Below are 15000 nucleotides of genomic sequence, written 5' to 3' on the forward strand. Positions count from 1 at the left end.
TTTGTGTGTTTGACGGAGAAAGATAGGCAAAGAATAACCGTATTATAGAGACCATTTTTTCTTTTTAAGTTTTTGGATCCTGACCATAAAGGAAGTGTTATATTTCCTATTTTTAATTGGACTTTCTAATATACTAACATCAATTCAGTGAGGCTGCAAGAAAAAAAACTGTAATATATATTGATAAAAATCTATTTCGTTGCCAATGTGGACTTTAATCTGAATGGTAGAAATAACTGATGGAATACTGGGTATATTCCAATGTTGAAGGTATCTCTCTGACACATTGCAACAGATTTATCACTTCGTTATTCTTATGCAACATTTTTCATCGTTGTTCTTATTACTATAATCGTGTAAGAGATGCTGTTGTGAAATTTTATCTCTGCGAAGAATTGATTCAAAAACACAGCTACTATTTCCAAACTGGAACCAAGCTGTTGTTGTTATTGTTGTTATTGTTTTCTCTCTTCAGCACTCTTCTACCGTTTCTACCCACAGCTTTTGCTCCATCTGGCTATGTTATTTGAATGCTATTTCTTCTCCCTGAAACTGTCTCCCTTTCACTCGTCATCAGTTTTGATATCTGACCTCTCAGTCTCCAGGCTCCACACTTAGCATTTACTCAATCATTCCTCTCCATAAGTGATCCCCACCTCTGGAATTTTCCTCTCTACCCAAATTGCTATTCGGGCTTAGAGTTATAGTTTTTGTTGTTGTTTAACCCCCGGATTAACCTTCATCCAGTGAACCTATGAAGAAGGACATGCAAGTGGTCATCAGCCAGGTCTCAATTCAAACATATCATCATCATCATCATCATCATCATCATCATCATCATCATCATCATCATCACGTCATCATCATCAACGTCATCATATATCTTTATCTAATATGATATCAAGAAAGCTAACTATTCTTGAGGTTAGTGTTGACTATAATTTTCAAATTAAAACCTTTATATAAATCTATTAGTTTTCTCCCCTTAAATCTTCTTCGATATTCATGCTCTGTAATATTGATTTTAAATTTTAGCGCAAGGCCAGAAAGATCGGGGAGAGTTGATAAGTCGATTACATCAATAACAGTGCTAAACTGGTCTGTATTTTATCGGTCCCGAAAGGCAAAAGTCGAAATCGGTTGAATTTGAACTCAAAACGTAAAGACAGCCAAAATGCCGCTAAGCACTTTGCTCGGCATCCTAACGACTCTGCCTGCTCGCCGCCTTAATGTTATGTCATATGAAAAGACTGTCAATGCAGTATATACACCCTGCAAAAGAATAAATATATTGTGCATCAGATACAATTTAAAATGACAAATTAATTCACAAAGTTCAGTCTTGTCCTTTGATCCCATGTTAACATCAAAAGAATAATTACTAAACTCCAAAGAAAGAATTGCTATTTTTTTCAAACCCATACTTTGTTGTCAAAAGTCAATAGAGATTTTCTTCCATGCATAATGATTTCAATATCAGATTCACTAATGGGAATATGGTCGTTGATGACAGTTAATGCTTTTTGAAGTAAAGGTTTGGTAACGTTTGGTAACGTAATCTATGATAGCAAACTGGGTGGATTCATATCGCTGTCTGTTACATTGTTCATATTGTTTCAGCCGTATGATTGTGGCCATTTTCCATGATGTCTATTTAAAGCTTTATGCTTAGTACTGGATGAATGAAAGAGCACGATGTTGATCAGGAATTGTACTCAAGTAGCATGTCTGAATCGTTTTTCAAGGAACTGACATCTATAATATTTTATGTATGAATATTGAGAAGCCGTTGTCCTTTGAAAAACCAGTCTGTTGCAGTGCAATGCTCTCATTCGCTGTTGAATCACTTTATAACTGAAATAATGTTGTTCCAAGATGGTAAACTGGGATCTTTTCTTACTTTTAGGGATTATTTTGGGGAAAAAACTTATTACCTTTTTTGTATCAGCCCAAGAATTATGAAGAAATTGAGTAAAAGGAAACTGTGTTGGAGCCCGTGAGATGTAACCTTACTTAAATTGGAAGTTACAACCTTGCTACAAAGCCTCTATTTGAGGGTTACATTAAAGATATACGTGTCTGAGAAATACACAACCACTTGCACAATAATTCACTGAACATTTGGTTCTATTGACAGACCAACTGGAAGGGTCATCGTCGAAGCCAAAAATTCTTGTATCTATTATAGATACGTGTGTGTGTGTGTGTGTGTGTGTGTGTGTGTGTGTGTGTGTGTGTGTGCGTGTGCGTACATATATAGAGGACAATAAAAACATTTGGACAGATAGGCGATACAAAGGCGGACAACAGAATCAACAATTAGAAGGACAGACAAAAAAGATGAGTCATTCGTAGCCTTCTTTCCTCAGTCAAGTGCAAGATGTCACGGTAATTTCGGGCAGTTACACTTGAGATGGTTCGATCTGGTTGCCCCTAAAAAAGTCATAGCTAAGAACATTAGACTCCTTTGTAAGAAAGCTAGCGAATGTGTACGGCAACAAAGACAAAAAAATTATATACACACATACACATATACATACATACATACATACATACATACACGTGTTATGTGGTTATGTCTGAGCGTCCATGTATGCGTGTAAGAGTGCGTGCTTGTTTGTGTGTGTGTGTGTGTGTGTGTGTTTGTGTGTGTGTGTGTGTGTTTGTGTGTTTGTGTGTGTGGTATCCAAACTAGTGAACATGAATCACTTACAATCGGTCTGTTTAGCTGTCGTAACCACTACCCTACCTACCTACCGCTCCGTTAGTACACAACTTGAATCTCATTTGTAATTAATTTTGTAATCGGCAAGTTACTGTCAACAAAGCCAAGCTGTTATTCCACTCGTCTCAATATGCACACTCTAATACACACACACACACACAAATGCGTCACGTCACATATAGGGACCAACACACACACACACACACACACACACACACGCACGCACAAATCGACATACTTCATAATAAATGGACATAATAATACATAAAAGCACATAGCAAAACACACACGTATGTCTCCGCACATAAACACATATGCACACACAGACACAAGCCCACGCACACACACGCACGCACACACACGTTAACATCGTAACATACATAGTCATATGGAAACACATACAAATAGATACGCTGCGTCGTTTCCAATTTTTTTTTATATTTAGGTGAAGAGCGTTAGAGGAAAGTGGTGAAGAGGAATCTATGTTATTTGACTAAATGCCAATGAAGGCAATTACATAACAGACAAATGTAATGAATGATTCAACGCAGGTTCAAGTCTATATTAAACTCTGTTGCCATTTTTGTAATTGACTTACATGTATTTATATATATATATATATATATTACGGAGATGTACTCGCATAGCATGTGATTTAATCTGAGATCGTGTGCTGGAACGAAAACAATTGCAGCGTGGAAGGTGTTTGTAAGCCATTTAAGAAACACACAAAAGCCGTTCGATTCACTTCAACATTTAAGTTTAATTTGTCAAAATATTTTCGTCGCTAAAATCCGCGACCTGTTCACTGACAAAAATCCGTGCTGCATCTCTGACAAAAATCCGTGATGCAGCACGGATTTTTGTCAGTGAACAGGTCGCGGATTTTAGCGACGAAAATATTTTGACAAATTAAACTTAAATGTTGAAGTGAATCGAACGGCTTTTGTGTGTTTCTTAAATGGTTTAAAAGCACCTTCCACGCTGCAATTGTTTATATATATATATATATATATAAACTTAGATAAACTTAGATATGTTTCGACCAAAGATTGGTCCAGGCCATGTCTAACTTAATAGCACCACCTGATAGGATTATCTAAATCCTGTTTAAGTCAAGTTTTGTTTATGGTCCATTCAAGTAGTGAGTTTTTGTTGGGTGAGTTGTATCCAATTATGGGTGACTTATCTGGTATTCCTTGAAGGAATCTATCCAAACTCCGTTTAAAGTTGATGGGATCCTTTTCCTCTTTGATCTCTTTCGGGACAATGTTAAATAGGGCAGGGCCTGTTGAGGAAAAGAAATTATGTTGCAGTGAACATATATGCTGTGATCTTGAATTGAGCAGGGGACGTATGGCCCGTGGTCCCAGTCTTGGATGAACCTTGAAGCTAATGTTCAGGTCGTTTGGGCAAAGTTGGCGGTATATTCTCCACATCGTACAAATGATGTACCGCTCACGGCGACGCTGGAGAGAATAGAGTTTCAAGGCTTTAAGGCGGTCCCAATAATCGAGAGCAGCCATGCTTTCAATTCGTTTAGTGAGTGCCCTCTGGGGTGATTCAATCCTCGAGATGTTTTGTCTTGTATGGGGAGACCACAGTGAGCAGCAGTATTCGAGGGGAGGCCGTACAAAGGAGGAGAAAAGTGGTATGATGACACCTTGTTCTCTGGACCGGAAAGTTCTTAAGATCCAGGAACTCATCCTACGAGCTATATCGACCTTCTTGTTGATGTGTGCACTCCAACTGAGATCGTCATCAACAATTACACCCAGGTCTCTGATATTGTTAGAGGCTGTGAGCGGTTCCCCTGAAGGAAGAGAGTATGGCTGTTTTAGTGAGGAATTTCTTCCAAAATGCATCAGCTCAAATTTTCCCTCGTTCAGTTGCATTTTGTTTCTGTCTGCCCATTGACTCACAGCACATAGATCAGACTGGAGTTGAGTTCGGTCTGCTTCTTCATTGATGATTTGCTGGAGCTTAGTGTCATCAGCAAATATTTTCACTTTGCAGTAATGTACGACACTGGAAAGGTCGTTTATGTAAATTATAAAGAGTATATAAGCGTATATATGTATATATACATATATATATATGTATGTATATATATATATATATATATATATATATATATATATATATATATATATATATATATATAATATATATATGGGCGCAGGAGTGGCGTCATTATTAATATTATTATTATTATTATTATTATTATTATTATTATTATTATTATTATTATATTATTATTATTATTATTATTATCATCATCATCATTATTATTAATGCGGCGAGCTGGCAGAATCGTTATCACGCTGGGCGAAATGCTTAGCAGTATTCCGTCCGCCGTTACGTTCTGAGTTCAAGCTCCACCGAGGTTGACTTTGCCTTTCATCCTTTCGTGGTCGATAAAATTAGTACCAGCTACTCACTGGGATCGATGTAATCGACTTAACCCCTTCCTCCAAGTTTGAGGCCTTGTGGTTTCCAGTAGAAAGGATTATTATTATTAATATTATTATTATTATTATTATTATTATTATTATTATTATTAATATTATCATTATCATTATTATTATCATTATCATTATTATTATTATTATTATTATTATTATTATTATTATTATTATTATTACGAATAGCTGACAGAATCGTTAGCACGCCGGTTAAAATGCTTAGCAGCATTCCGTCTGTCTTTATGTTCTAAGTTCAAATTCCGCCGAGGTCAAGTTTACTTTTCAATCTTCAAAAATAAGCTGAGCACTGGAGACGATGTAATCGACTGACCCTCTCTCCCAGATTTTCAGATCCTGTGCCTTATTGTAGAACAAGTATTATTATTATTTCTTTCAAGAATGTAGTATGTAATCTGAGGAAGTTTTGATTCCTATTTCTTGCTGGTTGAATAGCTATATGATGTTTACCTCTGTCTAAACTGAGACAGTTATTCTTTTCGCTGTTGTTTAACACAAGGTCAGCTCTGATACGACAGACGTATGATCAAAAATATTTCCACGTTTTGTGGTCATCAATTTTTTTTTTTTTCTATTTCAGGCATAGAAAATCTAGGGCTACAACTGCATTGTCAACATGTCTTTTGTTTATCAAGACTGTAGGATGTGTGATCTTACTGTTATTTTTAGCAGGACCGAGTGAAAACGTAGTGACGCCCTCGTTGACTTGATTATGGAGTTTGTATAAATAAATAATAGTCGGCAGAAAATGATTATCTTATAATCCTTCGCTTTATTTTACCTTTTGAACAAATATTGAATTCTAGCTTTTCAACAAGGCCAGGAATGTGTAGAGGTAGTAGATCCATTTGTATTGATCCCCATATTTCACTGGTATGTATAGGCTGTAACATAACCCCATTAATCATTGACGATATTGTTTGATAGCTAACTTTTATTATAATTATCCTGTGTTGTTTCTTTTTCAGGCAATAACAGCCTTGTCAATAAAATACGATCGATGATTGTTTAGCAATAAAAGTCAAACAATAAAATTTATTTGCTTCTCGTATTTTTTTTACGACAATTTACCAGGCAATCATAATCCGTTCTATTGGCACAAACCGGAAATAAAACGTCAGTTCATAAGAATTCACAATTTTCCGAGAAGAACAAGCAGACATTTATTTCTTCTTAATCACGTGACGATGATGTCATTAAGCTAGTTATACAAACCTACCTGTTTTTAGAAGATATTGAGACGCCATGTTCAGAAATTTCATGAGTTAGTAGGCAAAGAAGTTGAACATCTTACATAATAAGTTGCTACAACTGTCTTAGAGACGCCTATACAATGGAATGACTAACAACTTATTTGTTTGGAAATAGTTTCGTAGCATGCAAAACTATCAAGCTTATCAGCACAATGGAACGATGATTTTATTAAGCTATTCAAATCTACCTGTTTTAGTAATATCGATGTACCATGTTCAGAAATTTCGCTACCTCGCTGCTTGAGGAGTTGAACATCATACACAAGTTACTACAACTGTCTTAGCCACGCCAAGAAAATATACTGACGAGTAAATTATTTTTCTTGTTATAAGTTTCATTGAATTCAAAACTGTCAAGTATATCGACAAGCTTTTGTCATTTAAATGATGCCTTTATACAACCTTGTAGTAGAGGTGCAGTTCTTTCGTTATTCTCTGATAAAACGCCAGCGATTCAGTAAGGAAATATAGTGACGTTTTCTAGAAGTGTTAAACCATCAAAATAAAGTCTGTCAATGCAAAGACGTCACCGCGAGGCAATAGAAAAAAGAATCAGTACATGATTCTTTTATCTCTGGAATCATTAATGGTAAAATTCTTAAAGAATTATTAGTAAAATCAGTTCTTAACCGTGAGGTTATTACTCCAAAAGTTTTGATGCTCAAACATGACGCTGATGATAATATTTTTTTTTTTTTTTTTGTGCCAACTTTCTTGCAACACTGTGAAAAACGAAAACTTCAGAAGTATTTACACGAAAATTTTTAGGTATCAAGTCGCACAAACAAAAGACAACAATTTTCATCATAAAATAAATGTATGAAGGAGTGCTGAAAAGTCCCTGGCTTTGTGTAAAAGAAAATACAGGAGGATCAGTTAATTATTATTTTATTCAATATATTCCCTTCTCGGATACACACCTATTGCAGTAGTCTTTCAGTTTTTCCAAACCCTGTAAAAGAACTCGGGAGGTTGGGCCTCCACCCAGGCCTCTCGCGATACCCTTAAAACCAGGAACTTTTCTGCACCTTCTCGTATACGTATGCTACTTCGGTAGAAATTTGTAACATCGGCATATTAACCGGCGAGCTGGCAGAAACGTTAGCACGCCGGGTAAAATGCGTAGCCGTATTTCGTCTGTCGTTACGTTCTGAGTTCAAATTGCGCCGGGGTCGACTTTGCCTTTCATCCTTTCGGGGTCGATAAATTAAGTACCAGTTACGCACTGGAGTCGATGTAATCGACTTAATCCGTTTGTCTGTCCTTGTTTGTCCCCTCTATGTTTAGCCCCTTGTGGATAATAAAGAAATATATATTGTTCGATTGATCGAATGTTGGTTTTGTCATTGATAAAGACATTTAAATGTAAAGAGAGGGTGACAGTCAATCAGAGAAAAGAGAAATGCTATCTCAATACAATAACGAACCATTTAATAAGTTCATTATTTACATTATTTACATTTTGACGGATTTTGCCCTCATCTTAACCACTACGCCATATGCCCACGGGCATATGGCGTAGTGGTTAAAAGCGTAGGCGACTAATCCCAAGACTCCCAATTCGATTCCCGGCAGTGACCTGAATAACAACAACAATAACAACAACAACAACATCGAAAAATACCTTAGGAATGAGAACCCAGGTTCAAAACCTCTCCAAGACACCTGATGAAGGCTGGAGGGTATATCAGCCAAAACGTTGTGTTAACAACAAACAAGATGAGGACAAATATCCGTCAATTGTAAATAATGTACATAATTCATCATCTCTTAAATATAGAACTGTATCATTTAATAAGCTTTCGTAAAAATCTGTTTACAAGAATACAAATTGAGGGTTGTGGCATAGCTAGAGTGTGTGCCACCCAGGGCAGACCTTACGATTGCACCCCACCACATGCCACTAAAACTAAGCAGGAATATACTTCAGTCTCAAACGTGCCACGCCCATAAAAGTGTCAAGGACCGCCCCCTATCCACCCTAACAGCCTCATCCGCCCCTAGCTCCCTTAACACCCACCTAGCTTCTCTAGCTACACTACTGGCTGTGGGGCTAACTGTGCTATTGAAGCTATATTTATTTGTGAACTCAAGCTGATTGTTGTGATCGATAGAGGAGCCATCAAATTGTAAACCGTATAAAAAGCATACATTTTCTTTTTCAAATAGAAAACCTCAAAGAAAATGTCCTAACTACTGATGCGAAAATCTTACAAATGCATAAAAGATACTCAACTACCATAAAACTTCGAGATAAAAGCTATTCTAGCATCAAATTGCAAATCATTTCCTTTTGTGTGGAGTCAGTTATCCGTGGCAGAAGATTTTATGTTGAGACATTCAAAATGACAATTTTTTTGTTGTTAGTTTAATGGTCCTAATGGAAATTTCACGACCGGTTGTCAATGTATCTTTTAAAACCGGAATTAATAAAAATCGGTTCTTATATTTGAATTTCTGAGTCACAAAGCAAAACCTTTTTCCACTTGGTCTCGAAGATTTGGAATCCAAGACAGAATTCATTGAAGAAGAAATCAATCTATTGCAATACAATGATATCATTGAACCAAGTCTTTCGGATTAGTGGAACCAGGAACGGGAAAAAGGCGATTAGCGGTAGATTACAGTCGTACAGCCTATCAATACACCGCTTTCGACAATTTCTTAATTTCCTTGATTGAGGAAAGGGTTAATAATTTGACAAAACTTAACATCTTTTCTACACATGATCTCCGACTTTCACATCATCAAATACCACTTCCAGATTTTATAAGTATTCATACAGGTTGTAGCAATCCTGTAGGGTTCTTGTTAGCCTTGCAAATTGGATATCTTGTTTGATAAAATAGTTGACAATGACGATGTGAGCAATACTTTTGCCTACACAAATAACATGACAGTCACTGGAGATTCTCTAGCGAACCACGACCACGAATACTATAGACGAACTAATGGAAATAGTTCGCCAAATAAGCCACGAAAAATTAGTTTACTGAATATCAAAGATATCTAATCATAGTCACTCAATTTCAAACCAATCGCTTCTAAATGATCCAATAACTATAGAATCCCTCTTCACTATTTCTCTTTCATCAGAAAGTAAATCTTTGAAATATATGGCGAGTCTCTTCAATTACTACACTCAGTGAGTACACGGTTTTTCAAAAAGATTCGTTTAATAAAATGCACTTCATTTTCTCTTAAATCAAATGACATAATGGTATTCGAATCAATAAAATGTAGCACTGTAGGATCTGTTTTGGTTGTTATCGACGAAGAGGAAGCATTCCAAATATATATCTGATTATGCTATTGGTACAACTCGTTATCAAAATGCACCTTTTACTTTCTATCAAAAACAGAAATTTATAGTTCTGCAAGGGGAAGGAAGTTCGATCAATAGATGAAGTTTCTATTTCTCAGTAAAACATTGTTCAATTGTAACTCATGTTTAAAATCCTAGCTATATTTCCGCACTAAACATTCTAAAATAAGAACGACAAAATTCAAAGATGGTGCATTAAAAATGCTGGAATATTTTTTCGATATTCGCCATCGTCCTGATTCACAAAATGTCGCTGCAGATGCGTTATTTTGGGTGTCTTCGATCGTAACAACTACATTAACGTTAAAACAATATGACGATTAACTAAGGCATCTAAAAATAACTTGGTAGCAGTCTATTTTGTAAACGGGTGCCATCATCTGTAGAACAACGAAGTCCGACTGAGACATAGTGACTGCTCAGTCTTTTCCCAGTTTTCCTTGTTATTTCCGCGATACTAACAGCAAATTGATTCAGATAGCTAAGCCCTTCGAAAGACTCAATAATCGTTTCAAGATAATCATTTCAAAGACCTAATAATTATTTCACTTCTTACTAACACAAACCACGCAAATATGTCAACACTTGTCGATGATTTTACATGCGTCTTTTTTACCGTCTTGCAAGTATCGACTTCTGAATATGCCTTAGTGACTGTGATATGTATCTGTTCTATTTGGTTGTACGACATTGCCTTGTGTGCAAAATTGGTCTTCCTTAGCAGAATATGTGCACATTTATGCGAGTTTTACTCAAATTTTTTTCTATTTAAAGAAAGCGGTTTCACCTAGAAATTTCTTATGTGCACACGTTGTTTTCCGCGCTTAGTTGCAAAATGTGTGCGCGCGCACAAGCGCACTGTTTAGAGTGGGGAACAGTAGTCCAGACATTCAACCAATATTAGTGTCATTCATGCAACAACAAAATTTCCGTTTGTCAGTAACAGTATTAACCAAGTAACCTTTCAGACTAGGATAATGAAATCTGGCATTCTAGCTGTAAAATAAGGCATCTTAAATTACTCATTGAAGAGATAGTGAGTTTTGTTTTCTAAAGCCAGAGGACATTGTAACATAATCTTCCATTAATCATCAAGTATATTATTAAATAGATGACTATAACATTTTATTTATACACTCTTATCTTGTTTGTTTATAGTATTATTATAATGTTTATATTATTACATTATTATTCTGTTTCAGACAGCGTTATGATTAAAGTTCAGTTGATGATTGTTTGGTAATAAATGTCAAATAATAAGATTTATTTGCTTTTCGTATTTGTTTTATGAGAGAGAGAGAGAGAAGGAGAGTTAAAAAGGAAAATTGACCCTGATGAAATTTGAATACAGAAAAGAAAGGGACGTAACTGAATATCGTACAGCGTTTAGTCCCAATACGCCACTGTTTCGGTTACTCACTGTCTCATCAGTCACCAGAACTAGGTGATCGAGGACCACCTCAACTTAACTCCACCAAACTCGCAGTCACTGCTCCGCTCGTCACTTATGTCGTATTCACCAATTTTGATCAAGGTGTCACATGACTAAAGGCATCCCTAATGTGACCATCCTTCTCCCTTCCCAGCTATTTAACACAGTGTAGCTAGAAGTATGCTATCATATCCTTCCTTTTTAAGACGTTAGGGTATAGTCTCAGAGAGAATTAGCTGCTATTTCTATAAGCTCAAAGTCCAAGAAGAAGTCTCCTGATTAGCTGAAGAATCTCTTTGAATTCCTAATGTGACCATCCAGTCTGTTTCCCAAGCATTGTATACACTGCATCCAGAAGTATAACATCCTTTGTGTCCTTCTTTTTAAGATGTTAGGTTATAATTTGACATGGATTTAGTTGCTAATTTTATAAACTCAAACGTCCACGAAGAGGTCTTCAAATTAGTTCAAGAGGATGTCATAGTGCTGTGTGACATGACCAAACCATTTCAATTTCTGCTTTTAACAATTGACAGAAATGTGCCTGGATTCGCACTCTTCAAAAACAATTTTCTTTTAACATTCTCGTTAATTTGATGTTCAGTAATGGTGAATACAAAGGGATTTTTTTCTATAACATTTCATTTAAAAAACATCCATGTTCTCTCTCACTCTCCCTTACTCTCTCTTCTTTCTTTCTTTCTTTCTTTCTCTCTTTCTCTCTCTCTTTCTCTCTCTCTTTCTCTCTCTCTCTTTCTCTCTCTCTCTCTCTTTCTCTCTCTTTCTCTCTTTCTCATCCACCGCTCACCTTCAGTAGTTAACAATTATGACTTGTACCCAAAGAGTGAAGGCGAAAAAAGAAAAAAATAATATTGCGTTTTTTTTTTAAGAGCAATAGTAATTTTTTTTTTTTTCAATATTCATTAAAAATATGTTTAAAGAAATCAGGTTACGATAGGATGAAGAAGCTTCGTGCAATGCTAATACTGCTACTACTCGAACTAATTCTCCTGCTGCTGTTGCACAGTGTTGTGTTCGTTCTTTCTTATGCATGAAGGTTGCATGCAGAGATCAAATGAAAACAGTTGCATCAAGAGCCACGGCGCCATTATTCTTGGTCTTACACCTGATTATCATAAATATTCTTTTCTATTCTAGGCACAAAGCCCGAAATTTTTGGAGAAGGGGCCAGTCGATTAGATCGACCCCAGCACGCAGCTGGTACTTTAATTTATTGGCCCCGAAGGGATGAAAGGCAAAATCGACCTCGGCGGTTTTTGAACTCAGAACGTAAACACAGACGAAATACCTATTTCTTTACTACCCACAAGGGGTTAAACACAGAGAGGGCAAACAAGGACAGACAAAAGGATTAAGTCGATTATATCGACCACAGTGCGTAACTGGTACTTATTTAATCGACCCCGAAAGGATGGAAGGCAAAGTCGACCTCGGCGGAATTTGAACTCAGAACGTAAAGACAGACGAAATACTCTAAACATTTCGCCCGGCGTGCTAACGATTCTGCCAGCTCGCCGCCTTATATTATCATAAATATTGAGATCACTATTCAAAGTGCAAAGCAATGGCAGAATTCGTAAAGCATCAGAGAAAACATCTGATAGTATTTATTTTTTTACTTTTTATTTGTTTGGGGATCATTGGACTGCGTTCATGCGGAGCATCGTTTTGAAGGGCTAATTCAAAGACTGCAGATCTAATCCATCACTGGAACTGTAAAAAGCTGTAAAACTTTCCAGAAGTTTATCATTTAAATATATATGATCATGTCTAGATATGCAACAATATGCATGAGAATACATATATAAAACAGAACATGCAAATCTGCACGTACACATACATACATACACACACACACATACATACATACATACATACATACATACATACATACATACATACATACATACATACATACATACATACATAGTTGAAATTTATAGAGATACAAAAGACGAAAACAGGTGTATGAACAACAAGCAAATGTATTAGGTTGACGTTCGAGACAGTGAGAAAGTCTTTTACGTTTTGAGCATATGCTCTTCAGCAGAAAGGAATAAGAGAAAATAAATAGAGAATGAAAAACGCTTGTGGATTTTAGCGGTCCAGCATGGCATACAAACATGCATACATACATACATACATACATACATACATACATACATACATACATACATACATACATACATACATACATACATACATACATACATTAGGTAACGGTAAAGTTAGCTTCTCGAGTCATACCGACTCATAAGGGCCGTTTTCCCGATTTCATGGCATGTATATTCCCCCACCTGGACGGGAGGCCGCTGGTCCCTTGTTGGATTACTTATTTGTATCAGCTGAGTGGACTGGAGCAACATGAAATGTAATGTATTGCTCAAGAACACAAAGCGACGCCCGCTCCAGGAAACGAAACCACAATCTTACGATCATGGGTTCATCACCCCAACCACTAAGCCACGCGATTCTACACATACAGCCAGACAGACAGACAAACAAACATATATGTGTGTATGTAAGAGAGAGAGAGCGCGCGAGAGAGAAGGAAAGAGAGTGATGTCTGAAATCGGTCGCGACAAAGACCGACAGATAGACAGGCAAACGGACGGACGGACAGACATGGAAACGGCTAAAGAGGAGATAAGTGAAGAGAGGTTTGGGGTGGAATTGGTTTTTAGTTTGACCTCATTATATATCGCTTTTGTTTTGTTGTTATATATTATCATTTTTTATTGTTGTTATTGTTTTTTTCCCCCTAGAAGAATGTTCATCTCCTAGATTAGACCACTTCTCTCTACCGCAACCATTCCCTCCATAATTCACTGAGAAAAAGAAAAACGAATAACGGAGAAAGATCTTGAGCTAGATCTAAGACAACATCAACAACATCAACAACAACAGCAACAACTGTGGAACAATAAAACGCTAGATTATCTCAAACACATGGCATATATTTGAATAAGCTTCATCAAAGGACAAAATTCTTGTAATATCTCAGGGAAAATATTACATTCTATTTACGATTCTAATGTAAAATAGGCATTGTCTTCAGCAAACTGGAATTTCGTTTTATTTTATTATATTTGTTTATTTACTGTATCTTTTATTTTATCTAATTTTCATTTTGTCCATTCTTAAAATATCGCGGACAAAAATATGCCGCAGTTTTAGCATACATGTTTTTTTAATATTTTTTCCTAATTTCTATTTTTTAAAAATACATTTTTTCTAATTTGTTTCAATTTTTTTTTCTTAACTATTTTTGTAACTCATTTTTTCCTTCTAGTATTTTTGCTAATATTTTTTTATTAATTGTTTCTTTATTATTATTATTATTATTATTATTATTATTATTATTATTATTATTATTATTATTATTTTGGCTGCGAGATGGTAGAAACGTTAGCGCACCGGGCAAAATGCTTAGCAAAATGCTTCATCCGGTTTTACTTTCTGAGTTCAAATCCCGCCGAGGTCCACTTTGCTTTTCTTCCTTGCGGGGTCGATAAACTAAGCACCAGTTGAAGAATGGGGTCGATGTTATCGACTTGCAGCCCCCCACTCCCGAAACTGCTGGCATTGTTCTGTAAAAAGGATTATGATTATGCCATCAAAATGACACTGGGGTATAAATATACGAAGCCCAGTATACCCACCATAAGTACCCGTCTGAGAAGGGTACACTAGGTACATGCATCTTAACCATATGTGCGCGACATTGTGATCTAGTATCAAGATAAACAGCGCATGACCTT

Source organism: Octopus sinensis, linkage group LG3 (genome assembly GCF_006345805.1).
Source record: "Octopus sinensis linkage group LG3, ASM634580v1, whole genome shotgun sequence".
Classification (NCBI taxonomy): domain Eukaryota; kingdom Metazoa; phylum Mollusca; class Cephalopoda; order Octopoda; family Octopodidae; genus Octopus; species Octopus sinensis.